The sequence below is a fragment of the Larimichthys crocea genome, chromosome XII (genome assembly GCF_000972845.2).
Source record: "Larimichthys crocea isolate SSNF chromosome XII, L_crocea_2.0, whole genome shotgun sequence".
NCBI lineage: Eukaryota > Metazoa > Chordata > Actinopteri > Sciaenidae > Larimichthys > Larimichthys crocea.
The window spans coordinates 27,577,543-27,591,662 of NC_040022.1; positions in this window are offsets into that span (position 1 = coordinate 27,577,543).

Here is a 14,120-nt window from a genome sequence, read left to right on the forward strand (position 1 = left end):
AGAGCGTTTCACTAGTGTGTGTAAGAGCGTAATATTTCAGTAGTGTGTGTGAGAGTGTCTCAGTAGAGTGTGTGAGAGCGTTTCACTAGTGTGTGTAAGAGCGTTTCACTAGTGTGTGTAAGAGCGTAATATTTCAGTAGTGTGGTGTGAGAGTGTCCAGTAGAGTGTGTGAGAGCGTTTCACTAGTGTGTGTAGAGCGTTTCACTAGTGTGTGTAAGAGCGTAAATTTCATAGTGTGTGTGAGAGTGTCTCAGTGAGTGTGTGAAGCGCGTTTTCACTGTGTGTGTGTAAGAGCGTAATATTTCAGTAGTGTGTGTGAGAGGGTCTCAGTAGAGTGTGTGAGAGCGTTTCACTAGTGTGTGTAAGAGCGTAATATTTCAGTAGTGTGTGTGAGAGGTATTTCTGAATAATGTCCCGGACGGCCCCCATAAGAGTGCGTCGCATGTTGATGTCATGTTCTTCCTAGATTGAGAAAAAATCATTATAGAAATATTTTGCCAGGATGCTCGTGTCACTGGTATAACAATGTAATGCTTCAGTTATGTTACAAATAGTAATCTATCTATGATTCAGCAGGATGACTGACTACTATCAAGGCATCACAAACAATTACAAGCTTTTTGTAATCTGTAATGACAACACATTATATATCAGCATTGTCCCCATGGAAAAGTCAAACATAAACTTACTCCAAGTCATAAATTCTCAGCACTCTCGCAGTGCCTCTGCTCCTTTTCCAGTCCTTGAGGACTTCTGCCGATACAGTGCAGCTAGTTTTGGTGTGTATCGGTCAAGTTCACAGTAAAACTGGTTGCGTAGATTCACGTTTGTGATCGATGGAACCGCAAACACCTGTACACATAATATTAAGTGTAAAAGGAGTTTCAAATATTTTCTACACAAAATGTTAAATATCAATACTTTTATTAACTATTACTAATTAAAACATACTATATATCTACCTGTGACTGCATTCGCAAGGCCGGCCAGTTCTCCAGGAATTCCCTCACCTGTGGACTTCCTTGAACAATGTGTTGGCGTTAAAACATACTATATATCTACCTGTGACTGCATTCGCAAGGCCGGCCAGTTCTCCAGGAATTCCCTCACCTGTGGACTTCCTTGAACAATGTGTTGGCGGCGAAGGGCAAAGGTTGTGTGCATGAGCTTTTCTATCAGTATCTGGTCTCTCTCAGTCTTTTCAGTCTCTTGTATGATTTGTACTCTCATTTCCTCCAAAGTTGTCTCATTCTCTCCCCTGGGGAAGTTGGGCAGGTAGTTCACCTCAGCTCTTCTGGCTCTTTTGATGTTGGAATGAGGATAATCATTTTCAGGGTTGGTTCGGCTCCTCTTGCCTGCATTGACGGAGACCTCCACACAACCAGATCTGGCCAACCTAGTGCGATAATTCCCCATCTTTCTGACGCTGTCTTAGAGGTACGTGTGGGAGTATGTCTGTGTCGGAGCTTCCAGTGGAGGATACATCACTTTCAGATCTCACCACTTTCAGTGTTCCTTTTTCAGGGAGCTCCTGAATATCCATAAGAACACTGAGCGCGTGATGTCTGCTGGTGAGGTTTGAAGAAGGATGGGGCACTGAGAGAGTATGCCATCATGTGTTGGTGTCTATTTGCTAATGTTTTTAAAACATTCTTGAAGTTTTGTGTGTCATGTACTACACGCTTGAAAAAGCGGTGTTTTCCCTCAAATCTCATTGTCCAGAAGTAGACAAGAGGTCCAAAACAACGTATGAGGTCAGGGTAATGCTCTGTGTAATGATGCTTTGGTCTGAGTGTGAAATCAGGAAAAACTTCCTGCAGCATGTGTCTATGATCCTGTATTTTCATTTGCAAATACTGGATGGATTCATCTGTAAATACTGGGCAAATCATCAGCTCTACTATGTCTTTCAAATCCATGAGTACACTCCATGCTCCATCCTCTTCTGGAACTTTACTACCAATGATCAATGCAAGTAGTCTGAGCAAAGTAGCATTTTCATGACCATTGCCACCAACCGTGTTCTTAACAGTGAAGGTCTTTGGGATAGGCTGTGGTCTGTCAACCTTGTCTGTGTGCTTGTATGGGAATGAGACAATTTTTTTGTTTAAATACTCCAGGGTGAAGTATTTATGATGGATCATTTTCCCTATACACAGTGCAAGCTCTACAGGCACAATGCCCTCAAGAAGATCATGCAGGATATCTGGTGTGAAACCTGTGACTGTATGAAAATACTGTAGAGCCTGCCTCAGAACACAGATTCCCTGAACACCACTCTGACTCTGACTAACCCCATGCCGTGCAGCTCAACATCAACATCATGACTGGCTTTTGTCCCACACACTGAATTCTCCACTCCCAACATCATGAGCTGAATTGTTCTTTGGTAGCTGTGCAGAATCTACAATATTTAGCTCTGAAACACTTTGTAAATCCTGCTAATGCACGAGCTGCAAGATTATCAGCCACGACACCACGACTGTTCCCTTACAGCTTTACCAATGGACTCAATAAAAAACACCATTTGCTCAAGAGTTTGGATGTCTCGTAACAGAGGACCAAACTCTTTCATATCCCAACGCTGTACGTCAGACACCTTACATAATGCTGCTAACTGAAGCACATGCAATGATGATCTATATTTACTAGGCAGATAGGCAATACCCAGTAGACTGAACATAGTTTATGGATCTTCCGTGTATGTACCAAGTGGGTTTGCTATTCAAGATCCTCAATGTACAAAAGGAGTGGCAGCTTTAGATCTCTGAGGAAAAGAATAATTCATTCTCCTTATAGTATGAGCCATCTTGGTGGCTCATGAATTCCTTCTTGTGACATCTTTCTTTCTAGGTTTGTCCAGAATGTCTGTATGTTTAAATATTTTCTGAATCATGTCAAGAATAGAACATGGGACTGCTGTGTGTCCTGGCTCCAGCACTACTCCACACGGCTTCCACACAGGGTAGTTTTTTTCAACAAATGTTTTCCTTCTTTTAGTTGAAGATAACTCTCTACCTTTAGCTGTGGCATTTACAAGATGTTGCTTTCCAGAACAGCACTAACTACATCTCTAGGTATTTTCACTGACAGAGATGTCCTGATGTTCTAAACTTCTCTAAGAGATTGTTTGACTAGAGGCTGGGACCGGGAAATATTTGTGTCAGATGCTCAACTATGTTTGCGCCCAGGTCAGACACATGAAGAATGTTTTCATCTTTAAGAACAGTGATGCTAAACTTTGGTGCAACTGCGCTCTTAAAGTGCCACACAGTGTCACACTGACTCTCTACCTCAACAGGGTCAAGTTGTCCATGCTATCACACTGAGCAGGTCCCTACATACACATGAATATATGAACATGAACCTATTTACATAACCCCACACAAACTCCCCTACTCCCACTTCCCACTTACTGCTGTCCTCCAGAACCATACATAAGGGCCACGTTCCCCAGGGGCAGGTTGTGGTAAGTTTCCTTTGTGTTGTTACGCCACTAGCTCAATCCACAATATACTTTTAACGAGTCTTCATACTGGTGTATTTAGTCTGTGTGTCTGTGTTTTGTGTGTTTCAGGCGGTTGAGCACCAGCAGTTAGCAAGCGACTACGAGGCGGACTGGCCCCGCATCCCGTGCCATGTGTCTCCGCCCCCGCTGGAAATGCACACCTGATATGATTACCCAATAAATGTTCTTTTTACCCATCTCCTATGCGTCCTTCTTACAATATGTACATGCATATGGGGGTACGGCGAGCCCGTCGTTACATGTTCCAGGTAAACATGTCTACTTACCAGTAAATAAGATGAAGTGTGCTGTAAAAGAAAGCATGGCTTCTTTCCACAGTATTACCAGTTTCTTACTATGTAATTAAACCAAGACTGTTCAGTTTTACATATTGTTCGTTCTGACATTACCATTATTTTCTGTAGTGTTACCAGGTAAAAACATGTCAAATTACCCAGTTAGTAAGATGAAAATGCACTGTAAAAGGAAGCCTAGCTTGTTTGGATTCTATTAACAGCTCTTGCTATACATTTTTTAAAGGTTACCCCCTTTTCCATGCAATCACCTTGAACCTTAAAAGTTCCACAACATTACTAAGTAAAATTTGTAAAATTACCCAGTGAATAAGATGCAACTGTACCACACAAAAAGGCATATTTAATTCCAAAACATAACAAAGGCACAAGAAGACAAACCACTGCAACAAAAACACATAACCCTTCTTAACATTATAGAGACTTCTGTCACACTTTAGTAGTGTCGAAGGTTGTTACACTTTGTAACATGCTCTTATGTCTTTAAATAAGCGTCCAAGAATGCCTTTCCTATGCTCCTTTCCAAGCCAGTGGTTCCATTCTATGAACCGTAAGTTCATTTTCAAGGCCTCTCTGTCAGGTTTCCCCTGTATCTGTGATGTGTCTTTGAAACTTCGCCAAGCCCCTTCAATGTGCTGTGTGTGAGCCCCACTTCCAGGGTGTACAAAATGTTTCTGTGATTCACCTGATAGTGAATGTACCTTCACATGACAATCGGTTGTAGGCACGCCAGGAATCACTAATCACCTCACTTCCAGGTCTAATATATTTTTGGATATTTGCGAGTAATTGCATCCTCGTCGATTTTCCACCAGCTTTAAGACAGGACGTCTACGGGACCTCTTCACTTCCAGCATTCCAAAGATCCATGAGCGTCTTCGCCAGGTGGGTCCCACGTCGTCCCCGTCCATACTGAAAATAAGCAAAATGTCGTGCTTTTATGAAATTCATCGAAATTGTAGTGTTAGACTACTTCAGGGCTGTCTGATCACCCATTGTCATGGGGAGTGTGGGCATATGACAATTTCATAGAATAAATAACAAAAAATAATAAACCTACATAAAGATAGCTCAAATAAGTAATTTTTGTCTCTCTTTCACGATTTTAGTCTGATATAAAATAAACAGTAGCTAGAATAAAATCACATGAAGATAATCTGTTAGATTTGATCAATGTGAATGTTACAATATAATTAATTACAATTGATCCTTACTTACCACCTATATCATCCTTGGTAGTGTTGGTTCTTTGAATTTCATTCTGTTGTTGCACCACACGGCATCTTTTCTTCCTTGCTAACAACTCCGTCTGCATCATCTTATTAACTTTTTACCCCCTCCAGCTTCTCAATTATGTTCTTGTAAATGTCATATAGACCTACTCAATATTGTGAGTGCTCTGTGCGGGCTTTCTTCTTCTTAGCTTTTTATGACGGGAGGCACCGGGGTGCGTAAACCATAGACATATAACGCCGCATTGAGCGGGTTGGTCGTTGGTCGCGATATGTCAACGGGTCCGCCATATTGGATCGGGCAGATCTGCTGGTAAACTAATACAAGGAAATGGACTGAACTTCATAAAGTGCCTTTCTACAAAGTTCTTTAAGTTAATGTCTCTTTACACCCATTCACACACACACTATATATCTGGGAAAACAAACAGGCACCAAAAAACAACGTATGTAACTTTTAAAGTGATGATTATAAATGTTTATGTGTAACACTGTTACTGTGATTAAATATTGATATTGGAATTTATATTTTAACATTGAATTGTGTCTATAATAACCAGATCCTGAAATGTAGATGTGACATGAGGGTTTCTGAATAAAGGCACTAACGTGTACATAAATACACACACAACACCACACACACACACACACACACACACAATATATATAAATTATATATAATATATCTATATATATATATATATATTATATATCAAAACCCTCATGTCACATCTACATATCAGGATCTGATTAGAGAACAGATTAAATGTTAAATATAAATATTTCAATATTTATCATCACAGTAACAGTGTTACACACATTAGTAGCTGTAAACACATTAGAAAAATACATACGTTGGTTTGGTGCTTACATAAGGAGTAAACATTTATAATCATCACTTTAAAAGTTACATACGTTGTTTTTGGTGCCTGTTTGTTTTCCAGATATATTAGTGTGTGTGTGAATGGGTGTATAAGAGACATTAACTTAAAGAACTTTGTAGAAAGGCGCTTTATGAAGTTCAGTCCATTTTTCTTGTATTAGTTTACCGGCAGATCTGCCCGATCCAATATGGCGGACCCGTTGACGTACGATTCAGCGCTCAATGCGGCGTCTATGTATATATGTCTATGTATATATGTCTATGTGCGTAACTGTCACCTGCGCGGGCATTTTTTTCAAGTTTCCACCTGATCTCTAGGAACATACCATTCTGTACTTGGTGTTGGGGGGAGTAGGATAGCGCAAAAACGGATAGTGTTGGATCATTAGATCGCGGTAATGCCAAGTACAAATTTTAAATATTATATTTTATTTCAGTTAATGATACGCGTTTACTGTTATTACGCAACTACTCTTTTCAACTGTTTAATTCAATTTAATGGACTATTCCATTCATTGGCTCCCCCCATAGAGGCTCGCTTGGTAAAAGACGGTGCAGGCGGGATGTGGCAACACATCACGTTTTCTTACTATCCTAACAAGAAGAAGCATTTTGTAAAGGTATTTTGATAATGCAGGAAAAGTTGACTGTTTTGTCTCATGCGAAAATGATGTCTCCAGCAAGGGCTGGCTCAGCAGCAGCTGCCACAGGGTGCTACTACTAGCTGCCGCTGCCGCTGCCGCTGCCACACTGGGCCAGCCCTATCTCAAATTTAGATGCATAACGTTATTCCTTTATTGTACTGCATTTTGATTACCGTAGCTGATGTTCATTAAACACAACAGAGAACAGTTACCAGAACAATGGATTCTCTCAATTCGCTCTTAGCTCCTGTTAGTAAGTACAGTCCAAGTGCTAAAACAGACTAACTTAGTCTTTCTTTCATTCATTCTTTTCCCTTAGTCATGCCATTCACATGGGGTAAGAGACAAGCCAAGTCGAAACGAACCAGCAACCCACCAGATAATGACATGCTGTAGTCTGGTAATGAAGGTAACTTAATTTTTTATGGCAAAGGGTGTACATACTACAAAGGTATTTTATGTGTAGCTTTTGGTTGCAGGAAAGGTTTTTCCTGGCTCAAAAGGGGTAATTGGTGATGTCTCTGTCACAAGGTACTATCCAGTATATCCAGGCATGGTCTGACAATAATAGAATATATGTTGTTTATATAGTGTATAATGACCGCCCAGTGTAAACGTTATCAATCATCTGTGTCTTGAATATGCATGAATGATTATTAGGAGGTTTGTGTGATTTTTGTGATATTTGTGTAATTTTTGCCTCAATTGTGTTTGATATGTCCCGTAGCTTCAAACCCAGATGATGTACTGCATCGATACGTGACGATACTGGCGGAATTCAAAAAACACAGAAGTGTTCGACTTGCCAGCCAAAAATTTGGCATCGACAGGAACACCATCGCTCTCACCGCCATCATTGCAGAAATGAATATTGCAGACCAGGAGAAAATGCCACCCTTTGATGATGGAGACACCCTTGCAGGGTATTCCAAAAAGTGCAAAACTGTACTCAACGAAGATGAGGAGCTATAGCAAAAAATAAAGGCCATGAAGAAGACAACTGACCTGCTGCCCATTGTACCAAAGTTCATCAAATAAGTTGGTTAAGTTTAGGGTTTTGGTTTAAACAGTTTGGACTGAGTTCAGATTTTATTTAGTTGTCCTTTGTGGCACTATTTTGCATTTTATTTTTTCATTGTTACTTTCATTGGTACTTTCTTGGTTTGTGTCAATAAATTGAACTTTTTGATGTAATTGCTTGGTAAACTTGGTAGACTTTGCAGCAGTTTGTTTTATTCCCTTGGAAAATAGTCATGCTTAACCTGGTAACATTGCAGGAAATACACATACAATGGTTAGAATGAACAATATGTAAAACTGAACAGTCTTGGTTTAATTACATAGTAAGAAACTGGTAATACTGTGGAAAGAAGCCACGCTTTCTTTTACAGCACACTTTCATCTTATTTACTTGGTAAGTAGACATGTTTTACCTGGTAACACTACAGCAAGTTTAATTAACAAGAGGACCCTGATGGCATATTAGCAAGTAAGTACTAAATAAAATCAGGCATGATAAATGAATGAGCAAAGTTATTACCAGGTAAAAAAGCCCAATAACTTAGTAACTAGATGGACAGGTGAGATATTGGATTATACTAACAGGTAAATGGGTTGTAATTTATCTCTTTTTACATAGTAATTGTGTTATTATTTTACTGTAGTTACCTTCATAATGCCGGTAGTAATTACCCATTAATGTAGAGTTGTTTTTTAGTAATAGTTGAGATATGTCAAGGCAATTAGTTAGTATTTACTCTGTAGTTACCATCATTTTACCAGTGTTAGTTACCCTGTAATTTCTTTCTTTTACCTTGTAATTACACAGTAAATACACAGTAATTAGGGGACTGTAAAAGAAAGGGTTAACAAGTTTTCCTACACATTCAGAGGGAACTACGATATAAATAAACATTACATTACCATACCTCCAACGGATTTCACCGGTTTATCCAGTAGCTGAAGCTCCTTTCACCTGTTCAGCAGCTGCAGCAGTAACATTGTGCGTCTCATCGGTCACCCGACACTTGACCTGTCTGGCCATTGGCCAAACGCTGAACAGAGATCAGCTGTCACAGCCTCAGTATGACCATTACTGTGATACTTCAGAATGTAAATTTGGCTCTAAATCAGTTGATCGGCTGTCATCATTGATTGACAGCATTTCTCTTGTTTCTCGTGTTGACGAACTTGACCAACTACCTATCAGATCTGGGGTGGCCGCAGGGGTGGCCAATGAGATTTCAGGCCACCCCCCAAAATCGCCACTGTTCTAATGGATCCTACTCTAACCTAACCTAACCCTCTACTCTGAAATAAGTGAAATAAGTTCCATAAGACATATCTCTGATTGTTAATTTGAAAATAAATGTTCCACATATTTTTTTACTCTAGGTGGGCAAGTGACCGTATATGGTAACTTTAAACTTTAAATTTCCAAGTATTTCAATGAGTGCCCTGTAAAGGGTTAAGAAGTACACTAACAAATTTAAATTCACTGCACTCAGCATAACAAACACATCATTTGCAACAAGCTGAGAAGGGAATTCAGGCTGCTTATTATAGAATTAAATGGTGTCCATAGCAACATGAATCAGTGGCCTTTTGACCTAATGCTATTTTATGTCAGTCATGTTGTTATGTTTCAACTGAATAGTAATGAAAGTAACTTGTTTTACATCTCATCAATGTCACATACTCACAGGGTGCAAAACCAGCCTTTCCCAGGGACGGTACACTTGGCGCCACAACCAAGTTTTGAAGAGCCTTGCTTCCACACTGGAGGAAAAACGATCCAGCATCAACACCCTACCACTGCCAACACCTAATATTTCATGGGGAACTGCCTTTGTCCGTGAAGGGACCACAGCCGCCAGAAACTCCACACCATCTGAGAGAAGCCAGCTGTGCCCAGCACGCGACTGGAAGATGCTGGCAGATGCTGGCAAACAGCTGGTGTTCCCCTCAGAGATCGCCACTACCACCTTGAGGCCTGACCTGGTGCTCTGGTCCCCTTCCTTAAAGAAGGTTTATTTAGTCGAGCTCACCGTACCCTGGGAGGACTCCATGGAAGAGGCATATGAGTGGAAACACCTGCGGTATTCTGAGCTGGCTGCTGAAGCTCGACACCGTGGCTGGAATGCTGAAGTCCGCCCAGTGGAAGTGGGGTGCAGAGGCTTTGTGGGAACATCTACCACAAAACTTCTGAGGGACCTGGCAGTCAGGGGCCAGAGCCAGCGCACAGCCATCAAAGCCGCGTCGGAGGCAGCTGAAAGAAGCAGCCAGTGGCTCTGGCTGAAGAGGAACGACCCCAGCTGGGCCCCCAAGTAATGTGTGCGAGGAGGTATGCAGTCAACCTATGCCTGACTCAGGGAACCGGACGTCCCTGTCATGCACAGTCCCCTGAGGTGTCTGCCACTTCACAACAAGGCGGCTCTCGTGGTTAATTGGGCTTGGGACACAAGCTCAGGACTGATCATCCTGCAGCTGGCCGCCACTGGAGAGGGTGTATAGTGTGAAAGGCCGAAACACCCCATGACCCAGTGGAACACTACTGATGATGCGTACCCGTAAATTCATTCCTCCTTTAAGTCTACCACCCACCATTCACTGACCACCAATTGCACGTGCTCGCACAAGATTTTTAACATCTCATTCTGTGTTTTCTGGAATCTTTAACCTTTATTAGTTGAATCCAAACGTGTGTTTACAGACTGGACTGCTAACAAGTGAAGTTGGACACAAACAGAACACACTACACACATTGTGCCCTGCGGTCAGTAGGGGCCCCGGGCTTCTATGAGATATGAGTATAATGAGCATCTCCCAGTTCCTGCTGATGACACAAACAGGGATCTGAAGGTCGAATTATGAAAAGCTTCACTGTTTGCTCTATCTGTTGCATGCACTGTGCATGTGCGTATGTGTTACGAAGGGTGATAATTCTACTGACACAGGCACACACCCACACACAAGTGCCTTCTTTGATTATACTTTCTGCAAGACATATTTAGATCATTATTGAAAATACAAGTTTGATAACAGATCAATAAAAGTCTATCTGTACTGTAAGTTTCAACTCAAATGTTCAAAGTGGATCTAGAAAAGTCTTTAAAAACATCTTTATGAAGTCAGGCAGTCACCTGTTCTTATCTCATCTCTCTACTTCTACCAGACTGTCAGTCAACTGAAACATTAAGCAACATAGCAGGGCACAGATGCATCTGCTTTCTTGTGATGTATGGTGTTTATAAAGTCTGTTTCCATAATGATGCTGGAAACCTAATGACATTACATTTGATATATGAATGATACAAGTCCTATAAATGGCCACGGTTGTGCATAGTGATCATGTGACTGCTTCTTTACAGGTCTGAAGAATGGCAGGCACAGGCATTGATAAAGGCATGTGTACATTCATTGATGCTTAAAGAGTTTGGCTTTTTTGAAGTGTGGTATCTAGAGTAGATAGCGGTCAAACCCTTTAACTGCAAGAGTGGAAATTAGACTTGTTTACATGCACAGTTCCACAATGATGGAGTCTATTTCCCAAAAAGTTAAATGATTCCTTTACAGTGCTGAAGCTGCCATGCACAGATATCATCAGAATAATTAATGAAAAACCACTGGCAGTCATCAGTCAAATGTCGTCATTTAAGATAATCTGGGGTTGCAGGGTGGCACAATATCCAAGTTCACTCTAGCAAGTGGGTTGGACAGATTGCAAGAAGCATTCTTTGATGGTTATTTTTTCTGGTTTGTATTTGTATTTAATTATGACCTCCTCTCCCACCATCTGCTTACCGGACTGACCTCATTTCTGTAGTGTTGATACCATAGCTGTGACTTCAGCCCTCACTAATGATATCCTGTCTTTGTAGTTCCCCACCTGACTGAGCTTACTTTCAATTGGCAGATGAGAGAATGGTACTTTTGGGTGCTTCCATATGGTTTTGCTCTGCTCCTTTCACCCACACATGCACCCCCAATCTGCTGGCCCCCAACACAACTTATGCACACATAAGTATACACCCACAATCAAAGACACATGCATCCACTACCACATGACAAAATTATAAGCCATTATATAACCTTCACACCTTCTGTGTCCTACAAAATACAACAGATATCCAGTCCAGTAGATGAGCTATTTGTCTAAAAATGCAGCCTATTCACTGATTGGCCACCTGTGGTTGTTAAATGAAAACGACTGCATCTGTGCACTGCATCTCTGTCTTCCACAGTGTCTTGTAGAAAGCATTAGTAAAAACAAAATGAATATGCATACAATAAAAAGTGCGAGGCAGCTGGGACACAGGTTTTAAAGCAATCACATTAACATGTTATGGCTATGTTTTTTGGCACTATGTGAATACATTATAACAAGTTTACAAAGTCATTTGGAAGGAATTAAGGTAAGGAAGTCTTATATTACATATTTCACCCAACATGGACTTGCTACAGTTCAAAACAGAACAATAACTGTAATTATAACTATAACTACCAGCTGTGGGAGCAAGATGAGTTATATGGTTTGGAAACCCATGTCATGCCAGGAATTCTCAGTGAACACATTTTTTAAAGGCCACTGCATTATTCTGTAACTGATTATAACTGATTCATTTTCAAGTTTTGAGCCAAAGTAACATACAATAATTCATCCATGTGGATACAAGAATCATGCAAGTACATCAACTTTATCAAATATGCAGTAGTAAAGTACTACATTTAGAAACTAGCCTTCTACAGAAATATCCATGGAGGGGTAAGTTAGTGTGCACAAACATTTTTTTTTAACAAGCTTCAGTTGTATTTTCTAATCCAGACAGTGGAAAATGATATGTATCCTTGCTCTCTCAATACAGTTTTGTATGAATGTATTCTGGTATATAATACACATATTCTAGTCTATGTGATGCCATTCTGGTTATTATGAGGACCAACTATATTTGTATTAGGAAACAATGAAAGATAATACACATAATTAAGTCTAAATGTTGCATAATTAGTATTGTGGCTATCACAGGTTACTGGTTTGAGCAACTGGGCTTCATTCAGCCCATCTCAGCTCCACCCATGCGCCACCTCTTTGCCCATTTTTAGATCAGCCAAGATGGAGACGTGTCCATAATTGAAAGAGTTCATGCTCTACAATGGATGGAAGTGTTCAGTAAGTGTTCATTAGGAAGTGATCTGTGCCTTAAATATAGATTTTTCTAGTCTACAAGAGGAAATATTGTTGTATAGAGACACTGGAGGAGAGATCTCAAGGTTTGCAGTCCTTGCCACTGACAATAAACATCTGCACCAAATTCCATGTCAAATTCCTGTCTTGCTGGAGACCACTGTGTAGAACAGTCGAACTAGGATTGTAGTAATGTTCAATGTTTCTTTCTTTATTTTATTACTTTCTACATTGTAGATTAACTGTGAAGACATAGAAAACAGTGAAATAACACAGATGGAATTATGTTGTAACAAAATGTTTATATTTTAGATTATTTTGCTATGATGACAGCTTTGCAACTTGGCATTCTCTGAGCCAGCTTCATGAGGTCATCGCATGGAATCATTTCCAATTAACAGCTGTGCCTTCTCAAAAAAATAATTTTGTTTCTTCCTAATATGTTTAAGACCATAATTTGTGTTGTTCAGAGGTAGTGTTGGCATACAGTAAGTTTGTTTTGCAGTTGTCTTCTACAATTTAATGTTTCAAAGGTTGAGACCAGAGATTTGAAATAGAAATTATGTGGCTCGCAGCTATATGGGCAGATCTCTCCAAAGTGGGTGCTGTAAACTCAGCTCTGAAAGAACAGTCTGCAGTGCAAGGGCAAATGTACACCTGCAAAAGTTTCACAACAAAGATTGTTTCAATTCTTTCAAAAGGTTTTATTGTATATTGTGTCGACCTGCTCTGGAGGTTATGTTTTTACTTACGTTTTATGTTATTCATTCCTGTTTTATTTTGTTTTACACTCCTCTGGCTGTTGTGTGTCTCTGTCCCAACTGCCCCTCTTCTTTCTCTCCCTTCTCTCTCTGTTCTCTTGTCTCTTTGGCACTTTGTCTTTGTTGTTCGTGTCATGCATTCCAGTGTAATTTCTAGTATTAGTTTTCCAGATCATTTTTAATCTTGGCTTTTAACCCTGCGTTTGACCTTTTCCTCATGGCATTGTTTGTCTTTCTCTTGACTGATCTCCTCCATACCAAACCGCAATCAAACTAATGATAGCTATAATATGATTGTTTAGTGTCTTCGCACTTCCTTCTGGGTAGTATATACACATGGACAAAAAGATACTGCACATGCACGCACACAAATGTGACATATGGTCAGTGATGTTTTTTGCTAGCCTTGCAACGCTCACTATGGCCTCTGGTAACTTATTTCAACCTGTTGAGTTTCTAGCTGGACTCTGATTACAAGCGCTGAAACATATGTTGCTAGATTTATTCTGGCTTGCAGGAAGTTTTGAAATCCAAATCACCAAAGAAATCATTTATTTTGAAAAAAGAACTTCCTGTGAGTAGAGAAAAACAAAA